Source organism: Mytilus edulis, chromosome 9 (genome assembly GCF_963676685.1).
Source record: "Mytilus edulis chromosome 9, xbMytEdul2.2, whole genome shotgun sequence".
In the NCBI taxonomy this organism is placed as follows: Eukaryota; Metazoa; Mollusca; class Bivalvia; order Mytilida; family Mytilidae; genus Mytilus; species Mytilus edulis.
This window is the reverse complement of record NC_092352.1, coordinates 16768608-16785180: the sequence shown is the minus strand read 5'-3', so window position 1 is coordinate 16785180 and position 16573 is coordinate 16768608. Positions and strand designations below refer to the sequence as shown.

Genomic DNA, 16573 nt, shown 5'->3' with positions numbered 1-16573 from the left:
AATTGAACAGCCCATGATTTTGCCCAATTTGAGATAACATTCAAGTCATCAGTCAAAGAAGCAGCCGCTACAGCATGATCATCATCTACTATGACAAATAAAGAGGTGTCATCTGCAAAAAGATGGACGAAAAGCCTTCTGAAACTACCTTTTGTTGACGATCCGAAAGATAACTTTCTATCCAAGATAAGAGCTGGTCATTTAAGCCAGATTGTTTAAGTTGAAATAAAAGTCCTTTATGCCAAACTTTATCGAAAGCTCTAGATACATCACAAAATACAAACCTTACATCCCTACCACTATCCATATTACTAATAATTTTATGATATATTTCAATTAACTGATTAACAGTAGAATCACCTGGTTGGAATCCAGATTGAAACTTTGACAAAAGGTTATTATTTCTCATATAATTATACAAATGTTTAAATAAAACTTTTTCCATAATCTTACAAACAATACTAGAAACAGATATTGGACGATAGTTTAGAGCTGAATGTGGACTACCTTTCCCTTTAAAAATAGGATTAACATGTGCAATTTTCCATAACAGTGGAACCTGTTTAACTGATAGAGACATATTAAATAACTTAGTTAATGGTTTAGGAATAAAGCTAGCAAACTCTTTTAAAATTCTAGGACTAATACCATCAGGTCCAGCTGGTTTATTAACATTCAAAATTTTTAACTGATCTAAAATTTCTTTCTCAGTGATGAAAAATTTGTTTAAATGATAGAGGGTTGCTGCTTACAATGCAGTTATTTTAAAAACACATAACTGCAAGTTATGAAGTTGAAATCATCCCATCGACATTTTACGGACACCATGACACCATCGACATGTTACGGACGCCATGACAAGTAAATGTGGTTTGTATACTGTTCTTGATCGTTTTCCGTTTTTTTTGCATCGTCAGTTTGTTTTCGACTTATAAGTTTAAATTTTCACTTTGATAGTTTTCGCCTCTCTTTTACAGAAGTGCTTTCTAACGCTGCGTACACTTGATCCTAATATAAGTAAACAAAAAGGCGTCTTGTTATTGGACTACACTTTGACATTTAAAACCATTTAGTTTAATTTCCTCAATAAAATATTGAAAAATGTATTTATATGTGTTAAACGGTCAATAAACCAAAGTGGCTTTTTTACTTTGCAAACTATACACAAATCTTCATTGTTTGACCAAACTTATAGGTAGTGTTGACATAACTCTCGATAATAACGTATAATTACTGTAATTTTCTTTTGATTATCTATCTACTATCTCCAGAAAAGAATTATTGGAGGCAATACTGGATCAAGTTAATTTCCGGGTGAGTGTCCTTGTTGGTTGAAAATGTGAAGATAAATGAAGAGTAAAGAACCCTACAGATTTCCAGAAATTGACTGAAAATATGGAAATCATTAGTTACGATCTGCAGTGTCTGGATTGTAACTTGATTTGTACTTGGATTTTACCTTAAACATACACAAGTACAAAAGGGAAGAATCCTATCAGTTAATAGGCATGGTCCCAAGTGCTCAAAATAGCTATACAAAGTGTTATTGTTTTTCCATTTTTGTTCTAATTAATTCATCATAGTTCTTAGAATTAAAATTTTGTATTTGCACCATACGTGCGTGCGTTTTTCTACAAAATACTCACCAGTGGACACTCGAATAAAAAAAAGATATAAGCCGCAAAAATAATGTACTACGAAGTTGAAGAACATTTAGAACCAAAAACTCCTTAAAGTTTTGTCAAATACAGCTAAGGTAATCTATTTCTGAAAAAGAAAAGCCTTAGTGTTTCAAAATTTCAAGCATGTTCAATCCCAAAAAGATAGAATACTTGATAATTGGTGTAATTTCTTTATAATCCGTGCTACTATGCATTTTATGAGAAACGGATTATCTGTTATATATTTTGACTTCAATAAAAGTTCTATTTGTGTGGACATCCCATGCAACGTTTCCATAGATTTAACTTTTTCACTAGATACAGCATCTATTAGATTGAAATGTGACCGTTTTGTGTGGATTTAAATGTGTTTTGCTATGTCGGAAAACGTGCATAATGGCAAATTGTGTAATACAAATTATTTAGTCTCTAAGAACCTGTAAGATTTACACTGTGGTTTTGAAAACTGGGTAGTCAGTGAAATTTTGGGTACTGTGGCGTTTGTTGTCTTGTTTATAATCCACTACTACATTGAAAAATGTCATTAACATGTCCAAATGGTTCCTCTCTCGTGATGCTTAAGAAGAAAAAAAGACGGACATTCCTGTCCATTTTGTAGATGACCAATCCTAATTAACCGGAATAAACTAGTTACCATTTAATGGTCACGTCAAAACAGGAAACTTACACTGACATTCTGTCATTGAACAAAAAGCGTGACAAAAATGGCTATTTTTACATACAGATATACTCAATTAGCGTTTACTTGCTCTCCCACAGGGAAATGATTAAAACAAATTTGTTAAATTGAACTTAGCAGAAATTACAAAGTTATAGTCAATCGTAATATCATTGTGGCAAAATAGTATTTAATGGCATTTGCATTTCAAGAGTCCCTCGAATAAATAATAGATAAGGGGTTCTTACATCATTTTCTCATGAAACGACAGCAGTTATCTTTTTATCACGAACCCCAAGGGTTGACTACAGTATAGAAATAGGGTAATCCATGATCATCTCAAAACCGACAGTCATTTAAAACGCCATACTGTAAAGGGGTGCCTATTTGACTGTGTGGGGTGTATAAATACGAAGTCATGTCTGGTCTAGATTTGGACGGTTTTTCTTTCGATGTCTCGTATATGGAGAATGCCAAGTGGTCTGAGCGTTAACGAAATCTGCAAAAGCTACTTGAGACTTATCGATTATATCTGCATTTACCAGGGGAAATGAACTTTTAATACGCCCCTCATCTAAGTCGAGCACTTTTGCAGAAACCACACGAATTTTGAATGTTGTGCATTACCTATTTGTCGTTGAAGATTAATCAATCATTTTTTGTTATATTAATCATATATTGGTTTTACTCATCTACGTCAAGTGTATACAAAATGTATCTATTTTCGTTGGTCCTATTGTATGATTGATTGATTAATGAATATCAACGTCCAATAGCAAGCAGTTTATGTATTTTCAAGACGAGAACACAAATCCAATTGGTAGGCTTTGCCAATGTCGACATGGATAAAACACGGGCAGGAAATGTTTATTGCAATCGGGAAAAGAGTGTTTATTTGATAGTACCAGAACAATTGTTTTTCAAAAGAGTGTTTATTTGATAGTACCAGAACAATCGTTTTTCAAAAGAGTGTTTATTTGATAGTACCAGAACAATTGTTTTTCAAAAGAGTGTTTATTTGATAGTACCAGAACAATTGTTTTCAAAAGACTGTTTATTTGATAGTACCAGAACAATTGTTTTTCAAAAGACTGTTTATTTGATAGTATCAGAATAATTGTTTTTCAAAAGACTGTTTATTTGATAGTACCAGAACAATTGTTTTTTCATCAGGCGACCAACTGATCTTTGATATTTGTTGCTTAGTTCAGACAGGTGCAGAAAATTCAACACCCTCCCTACAAGAAACATCTGTTTGAACGCGCTACGATTTTACTCGCCTTTAATATCTGTGAGTTACTGTGGTATAAAGATTGGATAAGTTTATGTGCTTCGTAGCCTTTATTCAATAGTAATTATCCCGTCGTCCAATAAAGCAATCTATGTAGCTCTTTATCAGCCGCGATACTTGGTAGGAGTGGATGTAAGCTACTCTAATTTGTAGATAAATCATAATAAAAAAAAATATGGTAATTTCTTTAGTTCCATTATTGGCTGGTTTTAAAATAAATTTAAAAAAAAAGTGTTTTGGTGTTAAATTTAAGATGTATGATCCTGTCGGTAGTTTAAACATATTTTATTGTTGAATGGTAGATATGACTCACACACCAGTTGTACAAATTATTTATGTCTGCTCCCTGTCGGTGAATCTGATTTTGTTTCGTTTTTTGAGTATATGCAATTTCCTCATGTTTTGCTTTCAACCATGGGTTATATTCCAAAATGACCTGCGATAAATGACCATTGATAATCAACCGTTTCCTCACATTAATGCACATAAAAAATCAACAACGATTCGCACTGATCAAATTATAACGCTTTTACAGTGTTTTGTCTCTATAGAACCTGGATATCATAAACTAATAAAATCAAAGAAATTATTACCATAAAATGACTACTGAAAGGAATAGAATATTTATTGTACGATCTATAATATGATTTAAACACAGACAAAACCTATAGTTCCTTTTCTGTTGATCTAAGGAATAAGGCAAGTCAAACTATGAGTTAATATAAAAATGTTAAGCACGAAAAAGATGATGTTCTCCTATTTGTTTGTTTATTTACAGTCAACTCTCGACACTTTAAGTTTTCCAGAACGTCAGATGACATTTACACGAAGAGAAGTTTATTTTCCACGACAATTAAGGTTGTTACCCGACACCATTGATTGGAAAGAAAACATAACAAGCAATTGACAAAAACAGTTTACTGAGATAAAAAAAAACTGTCGATACGATGAGATTGATTAAAAGCAACAAGGGAAATCATAATGACCAATCTTCTGTCAAATCCATTTATCAACCCCCGAACCTGAGCAAACTAAATAGCGACTGGTTGTCCGGACATTAACTATGTTATAGCGTTTTTATTGTAATTATGACAAAATGGACAATAGAATTAATTCCTCATTTGTAATATATTGTTGATAAGTATCACGGTATGTAGTTCCCATAGAATTTTATCCACAATATTATAGATCTTTTGATTTTAAAAAAACACGTGTGTTTTTATCCCGAAATAACAATAGACATTAGAAAAGACAAATACTCAATGACAGATATGCAAAACCCTAAGAAAGGGACAGACAACACCATGGCCAAAGACCTGAAAAGGTTTTGTCGGTATTATTTTACCCTAAATAACTCTGCAGAACTTTTTTTGCAAATCACAGGTATGTAACATCAAATCAGCTTGAATAGTTTACTTATATTTCGACAGACTTGCCACCGATGCCATAACGTTTTACCAAACGTTTCTAAGACATAAACTTGTTATTTAATATTCTGAATTGATTGTCATACAAAGAAAACTAACAACTACATCCGATAAATCGATTGTTATAATTGCATCATATTACTATTGTAATATATCAGCTGCTCTGCACAACATGAAGCCTTGTAAACTAATTCGGTTTGCTCACTCGACAAAACAAAAATCACATTGTGACGTGCAGCTTATGTTTTACAGTAATAATGTACATAATAATGTACATAATAAAACACAAATCAATCAACCAGAAAACCTGAAAGTTGGAACTCGTCATTTATATCATTTGATTTAACTGCTACTGTAATAAAACAAATTCGTAAGGGTTCCGCGGAACCCAGTGTCTCGCCTACTATTGCTGTTAATCGCACACTCAACAAAAATGAGGACAAAAATCAATAAAAATATTCCTCTCGAAACTATCTTTTGATTGTAAGAAGCCACTGTCTAAGTTTGGTAGAAATCCCGGATGGTTTATGAATCTTATACAAGTGATTTACTAAACTTTAACTGCAGACTGTTTGTAATGTTAAATGGAAAAAAAACTAAGTCCATTTTTAAGTATAATACGGAAAAAGTGGATTTTTTTTTACAAAATTTACTTCTGTATACTGATCAGAAATAACGTTTCTGTCCAAATATGGTACAAATCCAGGATAGTTTAATAAAGTTATCAAAATTTTAAAAAACTTTAACCACAGAGTGAATGTAATGTTTCCTGGCAGAACAACTAAGTCCATTTATAAGTAAAATACAGAAAAAATGAAATTTTATTTTTACAAAATTTACTTCCGGATACTATCTTATGATCATAAACAAGCTTCTGTCCAAGTTTGGTACGAATCCAGGATAGTTTAAGAAAGTTATTAGAATTTATAAAACTTTAACCACAGAGTGAATATTTGTGGACGCCGCCGACGGAATGTAGGATCGCTATGTCTCGCTTTTTCGGCTAAAGTCGAAGGTTCGACAAAAATGAATATCTGGAATCACACATATAACAGTGACTTTATTGAAGTAAAAACAAAATGGGCCATAAAACCTAACAAAGAATTACCATATTGACAGTTCGAAACACCATACCAACCACCATGACCGAACCAGTCCATAAAATAAACAATAGACGCACAAACTCTCGAACAATACATAGTCTGGATAGACTTAATAAGTTTAGGCACACATATAAATTAAAAACTCCATAGTCCAGCTACCAACAACATGACGACCAAGTTGAGAATAAAAGACACAAAAGAAGACACATGATTTGAATGCAGCGTCAAAATGTTCTTACTATTATAGCTGTTGGCTGAAAGGCTTCAACAACTCAGAAACAACACTCCTGTCCGGTTTCATAAATTCTCAGTTTTGGAATTATGTTTTTTGTTAGCTTAAAACTAAATATTAACCGATTTTTAAATTAGAATGGCAATCATGTGCTTACAATTCCCTTGAAATAGCTAAATGGATTGTTCGAGATGTAATTAAATGGTTGCTTACCATATTCATGTACGGTTTATGTTTTTGATCAACATAGTTGTGTTGCTACATTTCGATTTCTTCTTTGACAAGTGTTGGCAGACAGTAGATATGTTTATAATTGCCAAACTTGACTGTTGACGGTCGTCACAATGATATTGATAAATAGATAGATTTAAAGACATATAATCTCCAATGGAGGATGAACGTTTTGATTTTTTGTAGGTATCATTGATTATTTGGTGTAAAACACCACTTTCAGAAACTATTTGTCATTTCGTGTTGGCTTTAATTGTACTTGAAAGGAAGAAAATACATATCTTCAATCATTTGGTCATTTTGTATGGGATAAAACTAGCTTTAATTAAGCGTTCAAATATACTTTTATTATCGAAATGTAAATTTAATTTGTACTTGGGTTGAAAAAATAATATCTTAAAAGCTGATTGAGGAAAATGTTTCAATTATAAAAAAATGTTTGAATTGTAAGACTAAAATATCGTGTAATAGCAAAGAATAGGCTAATTTTCTATAGCAAATAATTATCCAAGAAGGAAACCTGCTGTTTGTCGGAAATGAAACTACAGAGATTGGCGTGAAGACAGATTAAAAATTGTTTTCACATCCGTAATATGCTTTCAGTTGAATTTAACGCTGTACGACACGAAACTTTTTGTAGAAAAGAAAGGTTTGTAATTGGCTCTAAGTCTTTTCTAAAAGAAGAAAGAATTGTGACCATTATGGGTTACTGTATATGTATACAAGTATGTCTGTCTTTTTTTTCAAATCAGTTACTTCGCAGTTTACGACGGAGTTTAACTTTAATATGTTCTTTACACAACTCATGCTTTAGATATAGCGTCCTGATACCTGATTTTTTACAAATACGGTCATGTACGATTGTCATAAAAGAATTTTATTTATACCTGATCTGATCTGTTATAACATTGCAGTATGGTAAGATTTGCATACTAGAAATTTAATGTCTCTAAATCTATCATTTTACTCAATATATATGATAAGATCTGATATGTTACTCAACTACGGTACGGCAAAATTGTCAAATTACAATTTTAGTGTCTCTAGATCTACCTTGTTATTCTACTACGGCACGATAAAATGATTGTCATACTAGAAATATAGTGTCCATTGATCTGACTTTTTTTCAACTACAGCACTGTATGATTGTAATACTAGAAATTCAATACCCTCAGATCAACCTCGTTACAACTATGACACAATAAGGTTGTCATTCTAGAAATTACTGTAGTGTCTCCAGATCTAACTTGTTACAACTACGCTTCGGTAATATTTTCATAATAGACATTCGTTAAATCAAGATTAAGAGCTCGTTTATCGGTGTTAAAACTATTGTCTTTTAAGAATTAAAATGAATGGAAGGTACTCGGTTTATTGTTCACAAATAAGGCTTGTGAATAATCAAAGGTACCAGGATTATAAACTCGATATTCTATAAAATGCGTTAAAAACTTTCGATATGCAATTCTTTAATGTGGTTGATTTGCTCGAGACTAATTGTGGTAATATTGACACTTTTTTGACAAGACAATATATCCCACAGAGGATTGGGACACTTGTCCTTCTTGATTATGAGCTACCTCTAACTGAAAACAAACACTTGCAGAAGTAATGACTTGGTTTTTTTCTTCACTTTTATTGCAAGTTCAAATCGCTTTAACTCATTAAATATGAAATTCAATAACTTAACTGATAAATTGCAGTGATTACTCGACATTTTCCAAATGACATCTTGAAAAATAAAAAAACTTAAATTGTTGTAATATTTATTAGATGAATGTAATAATCACTTCGTTTTCCATTAATCAAGCGTAAAATGACATTTACTAAACGATAAAGTATGCTTAATTTCACAATAAACGTCAAATGAAATAACTTTTAGCAACATAAAGAGTTTCTAGCTGACTTAATGTAGTGTAGAGTCTTTTAGCAAAATAAATTGTATAACTCCTCTGAATCCCTAAATTTGTTACAGCATCAGCGATGTTCGTGTCTTACTGTTTTTATTGTGACTAAACGCAAATATATGTCTAAAGCATTAACACGAGATATGTATATGTATAAGGTACACGTCAATGAGACGGAGCTCATCAACCATATAAAACCAGGGAAGACAAAGGTTTATTTTTAATAAGGTTGTTGCAACCTCATTGCGTTTTTTCTATTAAAATAGAATGTTGACAAATATGGGTAATTTTTGTATATTGAACTACATAAAAATTCTGTTCAAACGGGCAATTGATCTCTGGTGGAGAGTTGACTCGTTGGCAACCATATCAAATCTTCGAATCTTTGAGTTGATAACTTTCACCCTTCCTTATGTTTTAGAAAGTCAAAGTCGGTCGGGTTGTTGTCTCTTTGACACATTACCCATTTACATTCTCAATTTTATAGTAATACCCTATTCTGTAAGCAGCTTTGGGGTGATGAGTTTTAACGTGTGACTGGTGATCCGTTAGATACCTTCTTCCGATTTTCCAATAATTTGAATAACAAGTAACATCAATAAGAGATTTTTCAAACTTTTCAACAAAACAAAACAATTTTATGAATACTAAAAGTATTGATATTACTTATATTTTGTCTAAAACGTGTTTTAAAACATGATATAATTTATTTTTGTTTTCAATTTGTCTGAACACATCCGTAGTTTTGAATAGTTTTTCTTTTAAAATTAAGAAAGGATTTCTTTAAAATGAAACAGTCGTATTTGTAATAATTCTTAATTTTGAAAACATCTCAAGAAGAGTTGTTAATTATAAATGTAATACGATATTCTCTGATTAATATGTAAATGCCAAGTGCTATGAAAATCTGTTTTGTTTTACAACAGATAGATTCCAATAAGCTTGAAATCGTTTGAGGGTATAAAGAGTCAATTGCTCATAGAAACATTGATCATGATAGTGAGAAAATTTAGGGAAACAGATCAAGGAAAACCCTATATTAAATCAAGTAACAAAATTGATTTTTGTTCATAGCTGTGTACGTAAGTTCATTCACAATATATATTACCATGTACCCAGAGATTCGGTTTAGCTTTCGTCGATGTGACACACTCAGAAATATACACATTTCATGTGTACACTGACATTGCATTATTTTCCGGTTATACTGGAGTAAATGCACTACTAAAATTGAAAAAAACCTATGAAGTCATGATTATTTGTATTAGAAGCGTGAGTGATAAGGGTTTATTTGCATCTAATATAAGGTCATTAAGATCCTTACATGGGATATTGCTTTTCAGTTAAGGAGCCTGCATTTGGTCTCTTGGAGTTGTTTCTTTGCAATCATTCCACATCTTCTTGTCTTAAAGTAAATAAGTTTCAAAAATTTTTATGTGTTAGAAGGTAAAAAACAACTGAGGACCGAACTTCTCATTGATGAAATTGCAACAAAAAGGCAACAGTAGTACACTGCTGTTCAATTGTCATAATTAGATTTAGCAAAAACAAAAATAGATAACAATAAATTAAAACTGCGAGAAACACATTTACTTTAAGTGGAAAACAAAGGAACAACAAAAACAGTGAACTACAACAAAAGCAAACGCCAACATACATACACAAGGACTATATATTACAACTGCCATATTCCTGACTGTGTAAGGGACATTTTAAGACACAATGGTGGTTTGAACCTATTTGTTTGCTAGACCGAGGCAATTGCCTATACATAAATATCAATATCAAGATGAGGCTTACAATTTGATGGCATGTTAATAATAATACTCGTCAAAAAAACTATTCTAAAAAGGATTAAGATCTTTAGCTTTTGGATTCGAACCTTGCTTTTCGTGGAGTTATTCCAATTATACCTTCTGTATGAGAGGTTTGTCCGACAACATGAACAAGTATCATTAATTGTCATATATCTCAGCACTAACAAAACAGAATGGCTTTTTATTTGGTCACTTATCTCACAATGATGAGTTGTGTTATGTGATTTCTTTTTAAACTAAGTGTATGTCGAACTTAGTACTTTGAATATGGCATGATGAATGAAGACAAAATGTTAATGTCACACTTTTCTTATGAACTACTATACATACACACTCCATATTTGGTCAGTATATTGCCAGTGGTCATATGTAACGTGTGACTGGTGATCTGTCAGATACAAAGGTCCTGTTTCCCGATACTTTGAATAAAGAGATCATTTTAACTCGTCAAAGACTGGACATACATTCAATTTTATGAATACAAAAAAAGTATTGACATCATCTATATGCTGCCTTAAACGTCACTTAAAAGATAATTCATATATGTTTTTTAATCTTTTTACTGTTTTATAATAAGTTTTCCTTCAAGTTAAGAAATGATTTCTTTAAAATAAAACTGGCTCATTTGATTAAATTTTCATTTCGAAAAATTACTCACGAAGTTTATTAATGATAAATGTAATATGGTATTCTCTGATTGATATATAAATGCCAAGTGCTATGAAATATGTTGTAGTTTACCACAGATAGATTCCTATAAGCTAGAAATCGTTTGAGGGTACAAAGAGTCAATTGCTCCCAGAAACATTAATCATGATAGTTAGGAAATTAATTAAGGAAAGCAGAATTAAGAAAAACTTATAATTAATCAAGAAGTAAAATTGATTCTTGTTCATCGCTGTGTACGTTATTTCAATATATATTACCATTTACGTAGAGTTTAGATTTAGCTGGCATCGACGTAAAACACTCAGAACAATGCACTGTGTTAATCTGTGTATATTTCCGTCGAATAATTGTCCAGTAACACTTGACTGTATGTACTACATAAGTGTTTGTATTAGTAGCGTGAGTGCTTAAGGTCTGTGTTGATATTACATGCATCAAATATCAAGTCAACGAAATAATCTTTTATTAACCCCCATTTTTATCCCGAGATGGGATATTGCTTTCGGGTAAAGGATCCTGCATTTGATCTCTTGTGGCGAATTGTCTCATTGGCAACAATATCACATTTTCTTAACTTTAAGTTGAGAAGTTTTAACTTTTGTTTATATTTGGGAAGATCATAATACAACCTAAGGACCGCACTTCCAATGGATTAAATTGCAACCGAGATAATTGCGCGTATAACAAATTATGTTGTAATCAGGATAAATCTTTAATTTTCAATAAAATGTCAATAATGATATTCTACAAGGCATTAAGAACTTTGGTTTTTGAATTTAAACCTTGCTTTGCGTAAAGTTATTCCTGTAACTTATCTCTAGGAGCTTCGTTCAACAGTTATTTTTATCTTCTCTTACAGGCACTACAAAACAGAATGACTTTATATTTGGTCAGCAACTAGACAATTATTAGTTGTGTTGTGTTAGTTTTTTTCGAACCCATTCGAGAAATAAGGAAATAAAAAAATACCAAACTGCAAGGCAAAATTCAAAACAGATAGTTCCTTATCAAATGGTTATATAAAAAAATCAAACACATCAAACTTATGAAAAATAAAGGCAACAGTAGTATACCGCTGTTAAAACTCATAAATCCATGGACAAAAAACAAAAACGGGGTAACAAACTAAAACTGAGGGAAACGCATTAAACATAAGCGGAGAACAACGACGCAACATTAAAATGTAACACACACAGAAACGGACTAAGCTTTAGACAAAATCCGATGAGAATAACAAATATAACATCAAATTCAAATATATAGAAAAGTACCGTGACAAGTCTCAAAACAGCAAAGATAATGAATAATAGAGATGGACCATTTTGTACATATAGCAAGGGGAAACTTCGTGCAACCATTTTTTTTTGTAGTTTAATTGCATTTCGTAGAAAAAAAGAATGTGGTGAAAATAAAACCAAGATTTTTGTAGAAAATTCACAGACTTTAATACAGAGATTTTTGTTATAAAATTTTAAACATAGATTACAGACTTGTTTTTCTATGATCAGCTAGCGTTTATTGTTTACGAAAAGTTCCAAATAACCTTTAAATTTCAAAACACCTCATGCTGAGTCACTTAAGTCGGGCGCACCCTAAAAAGGTGTACTTGAATTAGTCTATATTTATATAAACTGGTGTTAAGGAAATTATTGCTAGCACTGCATGTAATAATCTTTTATCTATCAAGCATCGAATTGCCAAATATGAGAGTACAAGGGGAAAGGCTCTGGATCTTCTATAAAATTTCGATAGGTTTAGCATTGAATCAACAAAAGGATACATAATCCTTAAGCAAAACCACCATAGAGAATATAATATATAAATATTCTAAAGGCGATGAACTATTATTACGCCATAATTATTCAATTAAAAAATGTCTAGGGTAATATGAGGGAGCTGAAACAGTATAACCGTATTGTTTAATAGAAATGTTCATCAATGTACCGGAAATTTGTAAAGAATGAATATTGACTAGTAGAAAACATTATGTTTGTGGCATATAACATTTTTCATTCAAACGCCAATTCCACTGTGACTTTATACAATCGAACCAATAAACATGTCGTCTGCATTTTAAACAATCGTATATTAAATTTAGAAGACATAATCCTCAATATTGCAATAGTAAATCATAAAGCCATTGTTTTATTCTTCTTATCTCGTTTTTGTATCTATTTAACTTTGTTTCATGCTTCGTAAATGGCAGTTCATCAGTAAAATACATAAAAAAAATAAAAAAAATATTTTACAATTGAAAATAAGAGTCCTCTCCATCAGTGATTTACCCGGCGTAAATTTAAGCAACTAAAGGTCTCCGTAAGACTTTCGAAATTATCAAATGCCTCCTTTTGCCAATAGTATGATGCATAGAGGAAGTGATCAAAGTACATTGTGGTACATATCAATCATTTTTCACAGGCGCATGTTCATAGTGCGGACACAGGATCTAAAAATAAAATCTATTACTGTGTTGCGATAATTAATTTATCAAATACCATAGTTTCTCTTATGGTTGGGGCCTGTTATCTAACTCCCACGTGAATAGATATTTTTCGTATCGCACCGTACGGAGTGTGATATGAAAAAGTGATATCAAAATTACGTTAATTTGATTGGCTTATCTCGTAAATTTCCAATATTTTCATTGGCCGTTGATCAGGTCATTATTCACTGGAAAGGGTCATGCCGGGACTACTTTTTTTCTTGACAACTGATTGTTTACTTCCGGTTTTCGCGATTTTCGTCTGCTTTATCGTCTGCATAATCTAATATAAATCTTATCATGGACGAAGAAATAAAGAAAGGAACCCGTGTACGGTTATGTAACGGAGCAAAGGGCATTATAACTGGCACAACTTCCAATTTCAATTTCCCTCTGTATGCGACAGTAAAACTACCGATGGACGTCCGCAAAGCTTCAAATACAATACAGTTATCTCTATTCTAATGCAAAACAAGTTCATAATTAAATTTCAATCACAATTTCAGTGTAAAATCTTCATTAAAGAAAATTCCGCGAAAAGATGTTATCTTCTTTGGTCCCTACACTACGTGACGTCATAGGTATGCTTCCGGTGTCATACATAAACACCGGGCGTTTTAAGGCGCAACAAGTGAGTTATTTGTTAATTATTGTAGAAAAACGTGTCAATACATTTGTTACAAATTAGATAACAGGCCCCAACCATAAGAGAAAGATCAGTACGCGTTGCAAAGAAAAACGGCCGTAGCAACACAACTCGCAACAAATAGGCCACGCACATACAACTTTTTGCCATAAGAGAAATAGGTTTGTTGTAAACGTAGAGTTCCGAGCGTTCATAAATTTATAACTTAACACCATCTTTGTAGAAAATAACAGTCACGATTTATTCACACTATATGTATATACAGACGTTACATAAAATACAAAACACACAGCATACACTCCGACAGTACAAACATTCAGCCATCTTGTTCATCCGGCAACCATCGCCCTCTCCCACGTCACTATCACACAACGTCAATAATACGGGAAACACCGTTAACACTGTTTTGCGACATTACGGACATGAAGACAAAGTCACATTCACAACAAGGTTTAACAACTTGTGAGAATTAGATATCGCTTGATATCAACTCTCGTTATTTAATTTCAATAATAATAAACTCGTCATAGGCTCGTTTATTATTATTGAAATTAAATAACTCGAGTTGATATCAATCGATATCTAATTCTCACTCGTTATGAAACCTATAAATACAATCGGATAGTGATAAGGACTAAGCACTGTTTACTTTTCATCACCATTGCAAATTGATAAAATACTGTAATAAGACAAACCTTTGCCTATGCCTAAATGAAAAGTACCTATAATGAACTTGGTTACATTTGTTTGGTCAAGGATTTATTAGAAGAAAATAAACCAATAAAGTTTAGTTATACATGTGATGAAAACGAATAAAATATCATTGACTCGTAGCACATTATTTGACGATCACCTTTTTTTTAAAAGTCATATGAAACGAGTGAGTGGTGAAAAATAATGTTTATCCAATTCTTGAACCAATGCATGTATATATCATAAACTTAGTCGTCTGTGCACGATTTTCTCATTTTTTACACAAATATATCGTATAATCGTCATTTTGTTTCTCTCTGTCTGTTATGATTTAACAAATATGGCTGCTCATTAAATGCCGTGTTTTGAAGCCGAAGTTTACCGATTGTCACCTTATAGTAAACAAATAACAAAAAGCATGGGTATTGAGCACGTGTTTAACATGTACAATTAGATAAGTGTTTATTATAATGACAGATTCATGCGTATTGCGATCACCGGATTTTTACTAGGAGGGTTACGCTCAGTTCACTATGCATACGGAAAATATGTCGGCGAATTGCTTCCTGGAAGGAAGCAATTATAAATAAGTAAACTTCTTCTAAATGTGGACAAACTAAAGAATTTTCCTCAGAAAAAAGTATATGTACATAAGTTGTATAATGAAAACTATCCATTTAGGCATAAAAAAAACTTATGCATATTTTTTTTTAATTTGAGGTTTCTTATGACTTCTTATTTGAAAAAAAAACATTTGCAAATCCGTCGCCGCAATTATTTAACGATACCTTTTAATGTAAAAAACAAAATATGCAGAATAACATGGTTTTCATCAAAAACCAAGACTTTTTAACGCTGAGCAAACAAAACGTGATTAGTCTTTGTAAACGAGCATTTGTCATATTTATAATATAATTTATGGCATAAAACAATGACTAGATATGAATAATACTTTCGAAATATAATAATCGATTGATTATTGCTTGCTGAACATTCAGTTGCAATTTTTAACGCAATTTCAGGACAATAATCAATTGATACAAAAAGAAGTAAGGTAATGCAAAAAGGGAGATTTAGAATACCTTCTACTAATATTTCAGTTCCAAGTTTATCAATTCTAAAAAGTAATGTCTTCTTTTCAGCACATACGCTAGTAAAAACAATAATATCTTTTTTTGAAAATAGTGATTGTTGAATAATATTTTTCATTTTAAATTAATAATTTTATGTAATGAGAGTAAACCTGTGTATCTCTTATACCTGTAAAATTAAAAACCGCCAAGAGTGTTTATTATTTTATTATTTTTTATTTTTTTTTATTTTTTTTTATTTTTTTCAAAGAGCGATCAGTAATTTGAAAGTACATACTCTATCATTGACCGAATAAGGAGCCATGCATTTCATTAAATTCATTTATAGTTTACCTTTTTGTCACGGTCAGCACTAACTGGGCCATTTAATACTTTGTAAAAGTAATATATGAAATAGATTTAAGAGAAAAGTTACAAAAAATGACAAAAATTACGACTTACCCTTCTTGAAGTTTCTATTTGATGTTAATTTTGTTACTGTAAAACATGTCGGAATTGTTAGTTAATATCCTCCAAGGACAATATGAAGCCAATATGACTCTTAACTCTCTGTAGGCGGAATGTAAGATATGTACCATCAAACATCATTTGTGTAAAATGTCAATAGCATACAACTGAAAGTTATCATACATGGTTATAATTGC

General features: G+C 31.7%; 1 protein-coding gene across 1 annotated transcript in view; it reads right to left on the bottom strand.

The window, feature by feature from the left end:
- Positions 1-16573, bottom strand: part of LOC139487717 (synaptotagmin-15-like) — a 162827-nt gene extending 146254 nt beyond the window's left edge. The window contains exon 1 of the mRNA XM_071272738.1: positions 16371-16573. The gene's annotated coding sequence lies outside the window, so the exon portion shown is untranslated. The remainder of the gene's footprint in view (positions 1-16370) is intronic.